The 12,683-nt window shown below is 39.9% G+C and overlaps 1 long non-coding RNA gene across 1 annotated transcript; it reads left to right on the forward strand.

Annotated features, from left to right (window-relative positions):
* Nucleotides 1-5,553: 5,553 nt before the first annotated feature.
* Nucleotides 5,554-12,406, forward strand: LOC311580948. The gene is made up of 5 exons (XR_014773610.1): nt 5,554-5,857; nt 7,424-7,468; nt 9,924-10,346; nt 11,273-11,399; nt 12,027-12,406. It is a non-coding gene; the product is annotated as an uncharacterized lncRNA (long non-coding RNA).
* The last annotated feature ends 277 nt before the right edge of the window (nt 12,407-12,683 follow it).

Consider the following 12,683-nt stretch of genomic DNA (forward strand, 5'->3'; position numbering starts at 1 on the left):
TTACACTTCCTAATAATCAAAATATGATATAAACATCCTCTTTGGAATAAAACATTATTTCAAAGGAATTTGGGCATGCATATTTTTTTTTAACTTAGGAGAGGTTCTTCATTAACACTAGCATACAGAACACAGTCCTTATCCACAGAAATCGTGGAGTGGGACTCAAAGGAATGGAGAAGATCTATGAATAAACATTCATCCTTAGTTTGCTAATGCTCTCCATACACACAAAACCAACCAAACAAACAAAAACCAACAACAGCAAAATCTTGAGAGCCTCTGTGAACATCAAATCTTCAAACATCTTAGAATCTACGTCAGGAATAATCACATCCTATTGCTTGGCATCTCCCTATTTTCTATTTTGCAGGTAAATTATTTGTCAAATGTTTTATACTATATAAATATTACTAGACATATTTATTTATTTTAAAATATGTTATTAGTAAAATGTAAAAAATTACACTCTTACTTGTAATTTTAAAGTCCCAGATGTTGTATTTATCTTGCTTTATTATGTAAAATAATTTTATGATTTAATTATCCACTTTCTGTAATAATTGTAATTTCCAAATGCTCATTTCATTAAAATTTTATTTTGCACACAAGACCTATAAGTCCCTGCTGCTGAAGAAAATTGACTGCCTGGTAGCAATATCTGCTAGTGATTTTCAACTACACCATTTCACTTATAATATATTACAGTAGGTAGATCTGCACAAAGAGCTTCTGCCACATTCGCAATGTAGCATCATGATTATGAGAGCAGAGGAGTTTACCTAAATCCACACCATGTCCCATCTCACCAGAGTAAGTCAATATTTATAGGTACTTCCAAAAGCAAAAGGTAAAGTTTTTAATAAGTATAAGAAATTTCATTTATTTTATGTGCAAAGAACATTAAAACAATGACCCATGCTCAATATTCATAGATAACATGGGATTTAATATGGGTCTATCATGTTATGGCCCATGAAACTCTTCTCTTGGGAAATGTTTACTCAGGGTAGAGAGAACAAAGAGGGACCAAAAGCACCAAAGAATGGTGGAAAGCAGTTAACCAGTGGCTCTATCTTTCTACATTAGTAAATCTCAAGTTTGAACATTTTAACTCACTTGCTGCCATTTTCCTTCTACTGCTTCTCTACCATCAGAAGCAATAGTGGAAATGGAACAAACATGGCATGGTTATATACTTTTATCTCCAAAGTAGTTGCTATACAATGCACCCTCATTAATACCATGTTCCTAGTAACTTGACAGAATCACTTCAGTTTAGCTTTCCTTTACCAATCTTAAAGATATGGATTCTCAATTTACAGAAATAAAGAAAGTTGCAGAACATGCTATTTCCTAGTCATTCATGCAGTGCAGAACATCTCCCCATCTGCTTATTTATTTGAAGAATCCATATGCTTTGCATGGAACTAAGTATCATTCTGTTAATGAAAACAAAAACAAAACCAAACACATAAATACAAATACTGCATGATTTCACTCACACGAGAATTTAAAATGTACTTGCTTTGACAGCACATAGGCTAAAACTGAAATGACAAAGAGAAGATTAGCATGGCCTCTGCCAAAGAGTGGCATACAAAACCATGATACACTCAATATTTTTGCAGTGGAAACTTTCTGCAATCTATGAAAGTGATCATAGTGAGGACTTCCAGTAATGGGGGCTAAGGAGCCTTAAATGGCCATCTTATAGCCAAGCAAGGCCTCCAGTGGAGGGATTAGTTTGAATTCAGTTGAGTTGTTGACCAAGAGAGTCTCATGGTGATCTACAAACAACACAGGTTGACACTAGGACAGAGAGTAACTCTCTGCAAACTGACAGTAGGGGGTAAAAGTGGGGAGGGGGAGGAGTAAGCATTGCTGAGCACAACATACAGCCCTTTGAACATGGACAGGTTGAACAATCCATTCATGGAGCCTTCAGCACTATGTTCTAGTCTCTTTGGTGGTGAAGGTACTCTGCAGGCTACTCAATGAGTAAGATGAACACCAACTCAGGAACAGTACATTTGGTCAACAATCTGTCCAGCCTGCAAGATATGCTGGGACAATGGTGGCACAAAATTTGTGGGAGTAGCAATCCAATGTCTGATTTAACTTGAGGAGTATGATGAGAGAAAGAGAGAGAGAGAGAGAGAAAGAGAGAGAAAGAGAGACAGACAGACAGACAGACAGAGACAGGGAGAGAGACAGAGAGACAGAGAGACAGAGACAGACAGAGACACACAAAGAGAAACAGAGACACACAGAGAGACAGAGAAAGATGAGAGAGAGAGACAGAGACACACAGAGAGAGATAGAGAGAGAGACAGAGACAGACAGACAGACAGACAGACACACACACACACACACACACACACACACACACAGAGAGAGAGAGAGAGAGAGAGAGAGAGAGAGAGAGAGAGAGAGAGAGAGAGAGAGAGAGAGAGAACCTACCCAAAGTTACTTGGATGCCCAGGAGCCAGCAGACCAGATAGCTCAGAGACCTAGAGTAGAACCAAACATGACTGGTCTAAAACAAAACAAAAACTAAACAACAATGAAATGATTTCTAATGGTATTCTGTTATAATCATAGATTAATTCATTGTCCCGTCATCATAGAAAGGCTTCCTCTGGCAGCAGATGCAGAGACCCAAGTCAGAAATTATGAGAAGAGAGAGTCTAAGTTGGAAATCTCCATCATGTCCATTCTCTGGGATATCTGTGAATCCTGCAGAAGAGGGGACACAAAGACTGTAAGATGTGGAGGGACATGACCCACTGAATCAATTAGGCAGGGCATCTATGTGCTCATGGAGACTGGAGCAACAAACACAGGGCCTGCATGGGACTGCACCAGGCACTCTGAACATATATTGTGCCTGTTAGCTTGTTGTTTTTGTGGGACTCCTCACTGTGAGAACCTGTATGTCTCTGAATCTTTTGCCAGCTCTTGAGACTTTTCCTGTTGTCTTGCCTTCTCCATCTTTGGGGTAAGGGCTTCTTACCCTTTCTTACTGTGTTTTCTTTTGTTTTTTATGTTTGGTTTCTGTCTCTTGGAGGCCTGCTTTTTTTTTTTATTTGAGACTGGAGGAGGAATAGATCTGGGGAAAAGGAGGACAGCTAGGAAGAGTGGAAGGAGAGAAACTGTGTTATATGAGAGAAAATCTATTTTCAATAAAATGTTTTAAAGTTGATATCATGAGTGTTGATGCAAAAATACTCAATAAAATACTCTATAACCAAATCCACAAGCACATCAAATACTTTATCCACCATTATCAAGTAGGCTTCATCTCAGGGATGCAGAGATGGTTCAAAATACAAAAATCTATCAATGTAATTCACCATATAAACAAACTAAAAGAAAAACACCCACATGGTCATATCACTAGATGCAGAAAAAGTAGTTAACAAAATCTAACACTCTTTCATGATAAAAAGTCTTGGAGATATCAGGAATACAAGTCCCATACATAATACAGGCAATATACAGCAAACTAATAGCCAACATAAAACTAAATGAAGAGAAACTCAAAGCAATTCCATTAAATTCAGGGGCAAGACAAGGCTGCTCACTCCTTCCAAATCTCTTAAATATAGTACTGGAAGTTCTAGCAAAAGCAAAAAGATAACTAATGGAGATCAAGAAGATACAAATTGGAAAGGAAGAAGTCAAATCTATCCCAATTCACAGATGATATGAGTATATATACATGACCCTAAAAATTCTGCCGAATACTTCCTACAACTGATAAACACTTTCAGCAAGGTGGCTGGATAAAAAACCTATTAGCCCTCTTCTATACAAATGACAAACAGGCTGAGAAAGAAATTAGGGAAACAATACCCTTCACAATAGCCACAAATAATATGAAGTATCTTGCTATAACTCTAACCAAGCAAGGGAAAGACATGTATGGCAAGAACTTCAAGTATGTGAAAAAAGAAATTGGAAAAGATAACAGAAGATGGAAAGATCTCCCGTGATTAAGGCTTGGTAGGATTAACATAGTAAAAATGTCCATCTTACCAAAAGCAATCTATAGATTCAATGAAATTCCCATCAATATAGCAACACAATTCTTTATATACCTTGAAAAACAATTCTCAACATCATTTGGAAAAACAACAACAACAAGAAAAAACACATAATAGGTAAAAACAATCCTATAGAATAAAAGAACATCTGGAGGTATCTCCATCCCTGACTTCAAGCTATACTATAGGGCAATAGTAATAAAAACTACACGGTACTAGCATAGAAACAGACTGGTTGATCAATGGTATTTAATCAAACAGAAATGAACCCACACATCCTTGGACACTTGATTTTTGACAGAGAAATCAAAAGCATACAATGGAAATAAGAAATCATCTTCAACAAATTGTGCTTGTCTAACTGTATGTCTACATGTAGAAAAAAGTAAGTTGATCCATATTTATCACACTGCACAAAACTCAAGTCCAAGTGGATCAAAGACCCCAACTTAAAACCAGAAACACTAAAGCTACTAGAAGATAAAGTGAGAATAAATCTTGAACTCATTGGCACAGGAGACATCTTCCTGAACAGAACACCAACAGCTCAGGCTCTAAGATCAACAATTAATACACGGGACCTCTAAAAACTGCAAAGCTTCTGCAAGGCAAAGGACACTGGCAACAGAAGAAATCACAGCCTACAGATTAGGAAGGGATCTTCATCAACCTTGCTTATATCCAAAATATATAAAGAACTAAAGAAATTGAACACCAACAAACTAAATAATCCATGGGATACAGAGAAAAAGAGAGAATTCTCAACAGAGGAACCATAAATGACAGAGAAGCAATTACCAAAATGCTGAAAGTCATTAGTCATCAGGGAAATGCAAATCAAAACTACTCTGAAATTCCATCTTACAATGGCTAAGATAAAAAAAACTCTAGTGATAGGACATGCTGATGAGGATCTCGAGAAAGCGGGACATCTCTCCATTGCTGGAGAGACTGAAAACTTATACAACCACTTTGGAAATCAATCTGGCCCTTTTTCAGAAAATTGAGAATCATTTTACCTCAAGACCCAGCTATTCTATTCCTGGGCATATACCCAAAAGATTGTCCATCCATACAACAAGAACATTTGCACAACTATGTCTACAGCAGCTTTATTTCTACTAGCCAGATAATGGAAACAGCCCATTCAACTGAAGAATGGATAAAGAAACTGGTACATTTAAACAGTGGTGTATGTGGGGAGCTGTGCTAAATTCTGCCATGTTAGAAATCACGTGCCTCGGCTGCATGCTGTGACCTTCGAGTTGCTGACCTTTGCCAGAGGAGGTCTTGTGTTCTAGGCTATCCTTGGACTATTTACCTTTGAAAGAAGTAGGGAAGTCTCAATTGGGAACCACCTAGAGGATAAAGGAAGTTCTTACAGGGAGCTACTCAGAGAAATAGGAAGTTCTTACAGGGAGTTACACAAAGAAATAAGTTCTTAGAGGGAGAGATTCAGGCTATTGTATTCTTGCCTGGGGGGAGAGTGGGATTAGACTAGATCTTGTTGACCTTGCTATATAAAGTCTTACCCAGCATTAAAGTGAGTCTTGATCAGAAAATTTCAGACTTGACTCAATATCTCTCATGTCTCTGTCCCCCAATTTCAATCCCCACTCCCTCTTTCAGGTGAACCCTGGTTCGATTTTTCTCACGGGCTGGGACACATCATTTGACGTCCAATGTGGGGCCTGGAAACAAGGGATTACGTGATGGACGTTGTGTGGAGGGGGCCCTGTGGAAAGACAAGTGAAAAGACAAGTGGACCATTTCCCCTGAAGTCACCCTCTTCGTAGAGAAATGGCAAGGTGAGCAACACAAGCATGGGACAGAGCAATAGCAAAGATTTATTCAGAGAGACATTGGAAAGTAAGCTTCCAACGCCAGGACTAAGGGTAAATACTGAACAATTGGATAAGCTTTTAGAGTTTGTCAATGAAGTATGTCCATTGTTTCTTGAAGAAGAAGTCGTCAATTTAAAAATGTGAGACAGAGTTGATAAAAACAATTACAGGAACACTACATTGCGCTTTTAGACCTATAAAGGTTCCTATACATAGTTTGTTTGTTGGCTTTACTTAAAGATAGTTTAGACCCTCGATACGCTGTTTATTGTCAAGGTTTTGAAACTGCTTCTCTTTGTCCCGCCTATCAGACTGTTTGTTTGCTTTATGATCGTCATGTCAAATTTTATGTCTATGTCTATAAATTTGCTTGTTTAAATATTGTTTCATTTTTCTATATTTTGAGAGAAGGCTAAGCTTTACTCACAGGCCAATTTTCTAAAACGGTGCGGCCCAACATGGTACACACAGCCTATGATGCGGTGAGAGTACTGTCTCCACTGCACCAGGCAGCAGCAGGCCGACCCTTTGCAGGGCCTGGACCAAGGCACAACAGCTGCCTATGGGGAACAAGCCCAGAACTGGAGCATCCATGGGCCAAAATGTTTTACAGGTGCTGCTACTGGCTACCTGTAGGGTTAAACTTTGACAGAACAGGGATGGCTGCGAACACCTGCCTGGTTGGAGAAGTACGGTCTAAGGAATAGAGTTCACTGCCTAAAACTTTGAATTTTCTTGCTTAATTTTCATTGTAAGAGACTAACGGTTTTTAAAACTGGTCTAGGAAATGGAGTTAATTCCAAACTCCTTAGCTACAAGGTGTTTATAATCTTTTTGCTTCTTTGTTTAATTTTTACTTGAGATATTTCAAAAAATTTTTAGATTCTCAAAAAAGAGAGGTAAACTAGTTTTGTCCTTGGAACTAGACATTTATAGGTGGGAGTTTCCAGCTTAGATCAAACTAGATAACAAGCCCAAGAAAGTCCCTGGACCAGATGATTTTAGAGACACTGCTCCTAGTTATCTGTGGGCTTGACTCTTACAGAACAGAGATGGCTACAGACACATGGTTGGTTGGAGAGGCGGGACTAGGAGGCTGATCGTTTTCTAAACTAGCCTAAGGAATGTAGTTCACTGCCTAGAACTTAGAATTTTCTTGTTTCTTTGATTAATTTTTGTTTGAGATGTTTAAAGTTTTTTTTTTTTTTTTACTAGAATTGGAATGAAATAATTAAAGAAGGTGTGGTGGCACCTGCCTTTAATCCTAGCACTTGGGGATTAACACAGGCAGAACTCTTGAGTTCCAACCTGATTTCCACAGGGCATGATCTACTGATAAGATAAGTTACAGAGAAGTAAGTTTTTTTTTTTAAATTTACATGAGACTGTGCAACTTATGGGAGCCTTGCAGACAGGACTGCCCTCTCCTGTAGCTGTTCCCAAGAGTACATTAAAAATTGTCATAGACCTTAAGGATTGTCTTTTCACTATTCCCTTGCAACCAAAAGATTGACATATCTTTGCTTTCAGTGTGCCTTCTGTGAATTTTAAAGAACCAATGAAGAGATATCATTGGTGAGTTTTGCCTCAAGGAATGGATAACAGCCCCATCCTACGTCAGAAATTTGTAGCTACAGCTTTACAAAAGGTTAGAGAAAAATATACTGATTTATATATCATTCATTACATGGATGATATACTTATTGCTGGAAAGGATAGACAACAAGTGCTTCTGTGTTATGCTTTTATGGAAACTCAATTATCTCAGTCTGGTCTGCAAATAGCTCCTGAAAAAGTTCAAAAGGTTAATCCATATTCATATTTAGGATTCCAGCATTTTCCTTCTCAGATAAAACACCAAAGTATCACATTTGAGAGTGGATTATTTAAAGACTTTAAATGATTTTCAAAAGTTGTTTGGTGATATAAATTATCTTAGACCTTATTTAAAATTAACAACTGGAAATTTGTGGCCTTTATTTGAAATCTACAAATTCACCCTGGGAGCTTACAGCTGAAGTTAGGAAAGCCTTGGCGTTGATGGAAAAGGCTATCTCCCATCAATCCATAGCCTATATAGATTATGACAAGCCTCTAGGGTATATTATCTTGGCCACTCAGACTACACTTACTGTGGTATTCTGGCAAGGTGCTCCTATTATGTGGGAACATTTGCCATCTTCCTCCAATAAGGTAATAGTACCATATTATTTGGCTGTTGCAAAGTTGATTCATATAAGTCAATTGCAAGGAAGAAAGTAATTTGGTAAAGAACCTGATTTTATTATTCAGCCATATTCTAAGGAACAGTAAAATTGGCTGTTTGCTAACACTGACTATTGGCCATTGGCTTGTGCACAAGTTTGTGGACATATAGATAACCATTTTCTCTCTAATAGGTTTCTCCACTTTTAAAATAAACATCCTGTTATTTTTCCTAAGATAACTCAATTTCAGCCTGTGAGAGCTGGTTTGCTGGTTTTTATTGGTGGGTCTTCTAATGGAAGAGCTAGTTATGTAGTAGAAGGACAGATGTATGTTATTCCTACTACTGCTAAGTCTGCTCAAATTGCTGAGCTGCAGGTGGTAGCTATTTGTAGGAACCAGGCCCTACTGGGCTGCCTGCCTGTCTTGTAGTTTCATGTCCTGTTTCTAGCAGCTTCCATGTCTGTATTTATTTTGGTTAGCTAGTCATGTTTACTGCTCTGAGAACGCACCCCTTGCTTCCTCGAGACTTTTCCTCCTGTGTGCAATCACCTCTTGAGGGATTTCACCTGGGAGGAGGATTCCTGTTTTGCTGCCCATAAGAAGGGTCTTTGGGACTCTGAAGGGAGAACGAGAATGAAAAACCGCTGTCGCGGCTGCTGCTGTGGCTGCTGCTCTCTTAGCATGAAGGACCCACTGTGTTAGTGTATGTGTGTGTGTGTGTGTGTGTGTGTGTGTGTGTGTGTGTGTGTGAGTTAAATCCGCAGTCCCTCTGCCTTGACTCCGTACCGCGGTGGCGCGGGCGCCACAGCTATTGTTTTCCAACACTATGCCTTTTGTTCATTTAATTTATATTCAGATAGTGGCTATGTAGCAGAGGCAGTTCCTCGCCTAGAAACTGCAGGACAAATCCAACCCCAATCATGGGCTAGTGGACTATTTTTTCAAATCCAGACAGCTATCCTAAAGAAAAAATATCCTTTTTACAAACAGGATATTTAAGAGCTCACCCTGATTTACCTGGACCATTGGCTGCAGGTAATACCTTAGCAGATGCAGCTACCAAAAATTTTGGTATGTCTTATAAATGTAGAAAAGGCTCAATAAGCTAATGATTTACATCATATTAATAGCTGAAGTCTAAGACTTCAATGTAGAATTACTAAAGAACAAGCTCAAGCCATTGTGAAGGCATGCTCCACATGTCCTCAGTTTCTTCCTGTACCACATCTGAGAGTTAATCCCAAAGGACTGGTCCTTAACCAACTTTGGCAAATGGATGTTACTAATATACCTGAATTTGGAAAGTTAAAATACGTTCATGTGTCTATAGACACACATTCTGCATATTTACTTGCTTCTTTCCAACTAGGAGAAGCCACAAAAAATGTGATTGCTCACTGTCTCTCTGCCTTTTCTCACATTGGTGTGCCTAAGGCTATAAAGACAGATAATGGCTCAGGGTGTGTCAGCAAAGCTTTTCAAAAATTTTGTGACTCTTTTTCCGTAAAGCATATGACAGGCATTCCTCATAATCCTCAAGGACAAAGTATGGTGGAACAAGCTCATTCTACCATAAAAACCTATTTACAAAAAGTAAAGAAGGGGGAACTTACCCTCAATTACCTAAAAATGCTTTGAGTCATGTTCTCTTTATTTTAAGTTTTTTACTGCTTGATGCCAAGGAAATTCGTCATCTGGTCGATTCTGGCACAGCAATACTCAGTCATCCTTTGCTAGAATGAAATGGAAAGATTCTTTAACTGAACAGTGGAATGGACCAAACCTTGTACTAATACGAGGTTCTGTTTGTGTTTTCTCACAGGAACACGATGCTGCATGCTGGCTACCTGAGAGGCTTGTGTGTCAAATGGATGCAGGCATGGATGAGTCTGCTGATGATCCCAAGGTCGGAGGTGAAGCTTCATTGGACACTTATTCCTGATCCCTCTCTTCTTCAACTTGCTTCTTGGGATAATGTACGTCAACAACACTTACTGCTGGATTTCCTTATGTATGTATGAGGAGGGAAGGAGAACTCAAGTGTTTTAGTACTTATGATGCATCCTCCTTATGGACCTGACTGAACTGTGGAAAACAGTGCCTTGCAGAGACTCCTCTGGAATATTTTCCTTCCGGAAGCTCAGATTTTAAGATTTATAAGTATTTTTCCACCTTAATTGTTAGGGTCAGTTTAATCTGCAGGACTGTGGGAAACCAAAAAGGGACTTGTGGCATGCTGTTGGTGGTAAAATCATTGTTATTATTGTTATTATTCTCATATCTACTATTGTTTTCGCCATTGCTTTAGTAATACTGCTTATGCCTTAACTAAGAGATTAGTGATTTGAGATGACTGAGCAAGTTACAATGTCATGCTAGACTTCCCTATATTCCTTGTGAGTAGGATGCAGCTAGATTCACACTCAATATAATCTCTGTAGTATTAGCAGTATTCTACAGCATGGATTATCCTTGGCGGGGATTGCAGGGCTTGCAATTATAGCCTGTGCCTTCCTTCCTTTCTAACACAACTCATGTCTCAGCAATTGCAGCTGATACAAGCACAAGCACATGTCATAGAGCTCAGAGACATGTCCTTCTTCATGTGTTGATATGGAGGCAAGCCAGAGATGGGTAAGAGTGAGTCAGAGCCTTATCTAACCTAAGACAGGCTATGAATGATGGAATTCATGTGCCAATGATGGGTAAAGATAAGTGTTCTACTCACTGACCTAAGACAAGGTCTTCATTATTTTATTTTAGAAGGGGCAGATGTGCTAACTTCTGCCATGCTAGAAATCACGTGCCTCGGCTGCATGCTGTGACCTTCGAGTTGCTGACCTTTGCCAGAGGAGGTCTTGTGTTCTAGGTTATCCTTGGACTATTTACCTTTGAAAGAAGTAGGGAAGTCCCAATTGGGAACCACCCAGAGGATCAAGGAAGTTCTTACAGGGAGTTACACAGAGAAATAGGAAGTTCTTAGAGGGAGAGATTCAGGCTATTGTATTCCTGCCTGGGGCTAGGGTGAGTGAGATTAGAATAGATCTTGTTTACCTTTCTATATAAAGTTTTACTCAGCATTAAAGTGAGTCTTGATCAGAAAATTTCAGACTTGACTCAGTATCTCTCATGTCTCAGTCCCCCACTTTCAATCCCCACTCCCTCTTTCAGATGAACCCTGGTTCAATTTGTCCCATGGGCCAGAACACATCAGGGATACTACTCAGCCACTAAAAACAAGGAAGTCACGAAATTTGGAGGCAAGTGGATGGAACTAGAAAAGATCGCCCTGAGTGAGGTAACCCAGAACCACAAAGACACGCGTGGTGTGTACTCACTTATAATCAGATATTAGCCATATAGTACAGGAAAGCCATACTACAATTCACAGACCCAAAGAAGCTAAATAACAAGGAGGACCCTAGAGAGGATGTGTGAACCTCATTCAGAAACGGAAATAGAATAGACAGAGGAAATGATTGAAGAGACAGAACAGGGTAGGAGAGAGAGAGTGTGAAGGGAAATAAGGGTGGGGAATTAATATGGGGAGAGGGGCACTAGGACAGAGGGCTTGCAGAAAGAGCAGAAACTGTGGGTAGGACCATCTCTGAGACAAGTTGCAGACCTACAACAGGGTAGGCTTGAGGTAGGATATGATGGTAACTCTAAGACCCTTAGTAGCAGGGGTCATGGAGACAGAAGAGGACAATGTCTAACTAGTTAGGACAGCTAGTGGAGGGAGGGGAACACCAACCCACCAATAGACACTTCAACTCAAAATTTACCCTGCCTACAGGATGTGCAGGGATAACGATAGAGCATAGACTGAGGGAATGTCCAATCAATGCCTGACCCAACCTGAGATTCGCCCCAAGGGAGAGTGCCAACCCATGACACTATTAAGGATATTCTGCTCTGCTTGCAGATGGGATCCTAACATAGTTGTCCTCTGAGATGCTCCACCCAGCAAAAGACCAAAACAGATGCTGAGACTCAGAGCCAAATGCTGGACAGAGCACAGGGAGCCTTGTGAAAGTGTGTGTGTGTGTGTGTGTGTGTGTGTGTGTGTACAGAGCTCCTCAAAAAAGACCAACAGAGCCAACTAACCTGGACCCAGGGGAGCTTGCAGGGAGCGAAGCACCAACTAAGAACCCTGTATGCGCTGGACATAGGCCCCACAATGCACAGCTTGGTCCCTAGGAAAGAATCACCTAGTAAGAGGTACCGTGGGGTGTCTCTGACATGGGCTCTGTATGTGTGCTTTTCCATCACTTTCCCTGGTGGGGTTGCTTTGCTAGGTCGCCATGGAAAAGGATGTGCACAGTCCTGATGTGCTGGGGTGGGTTAGTACTGGGGGGTCTCCCCTTTTCTGAGGGGTAGTGGAAGGGATATATGGGGGATTAGAAAGGGGTAGGATGGGGAATAGATGAGGGAGGGGGCTACGATTGGGATGTAAACTAAATGTAAGAATTGTCATAAAAAAATAAAGTTGATATCATAGAAAGTTAGAGTCCAGTCATGGTTTCCAGGAACTGGGGAGAGTTTTGGCAAGAAGAGTGGGTCAAAGTTGATGGTACTTAGT

Source organism: Acomys minous, assembly GCF_964271855.1.
Source record: "Acomys minous genome assembly, chromosome: 13".
Classification (NCBI taxonomy): Eukaryota; Metazoa; Chordata; class Mammalia; order Rodentia; family Muridae; genus Acomys; species Acomys minous.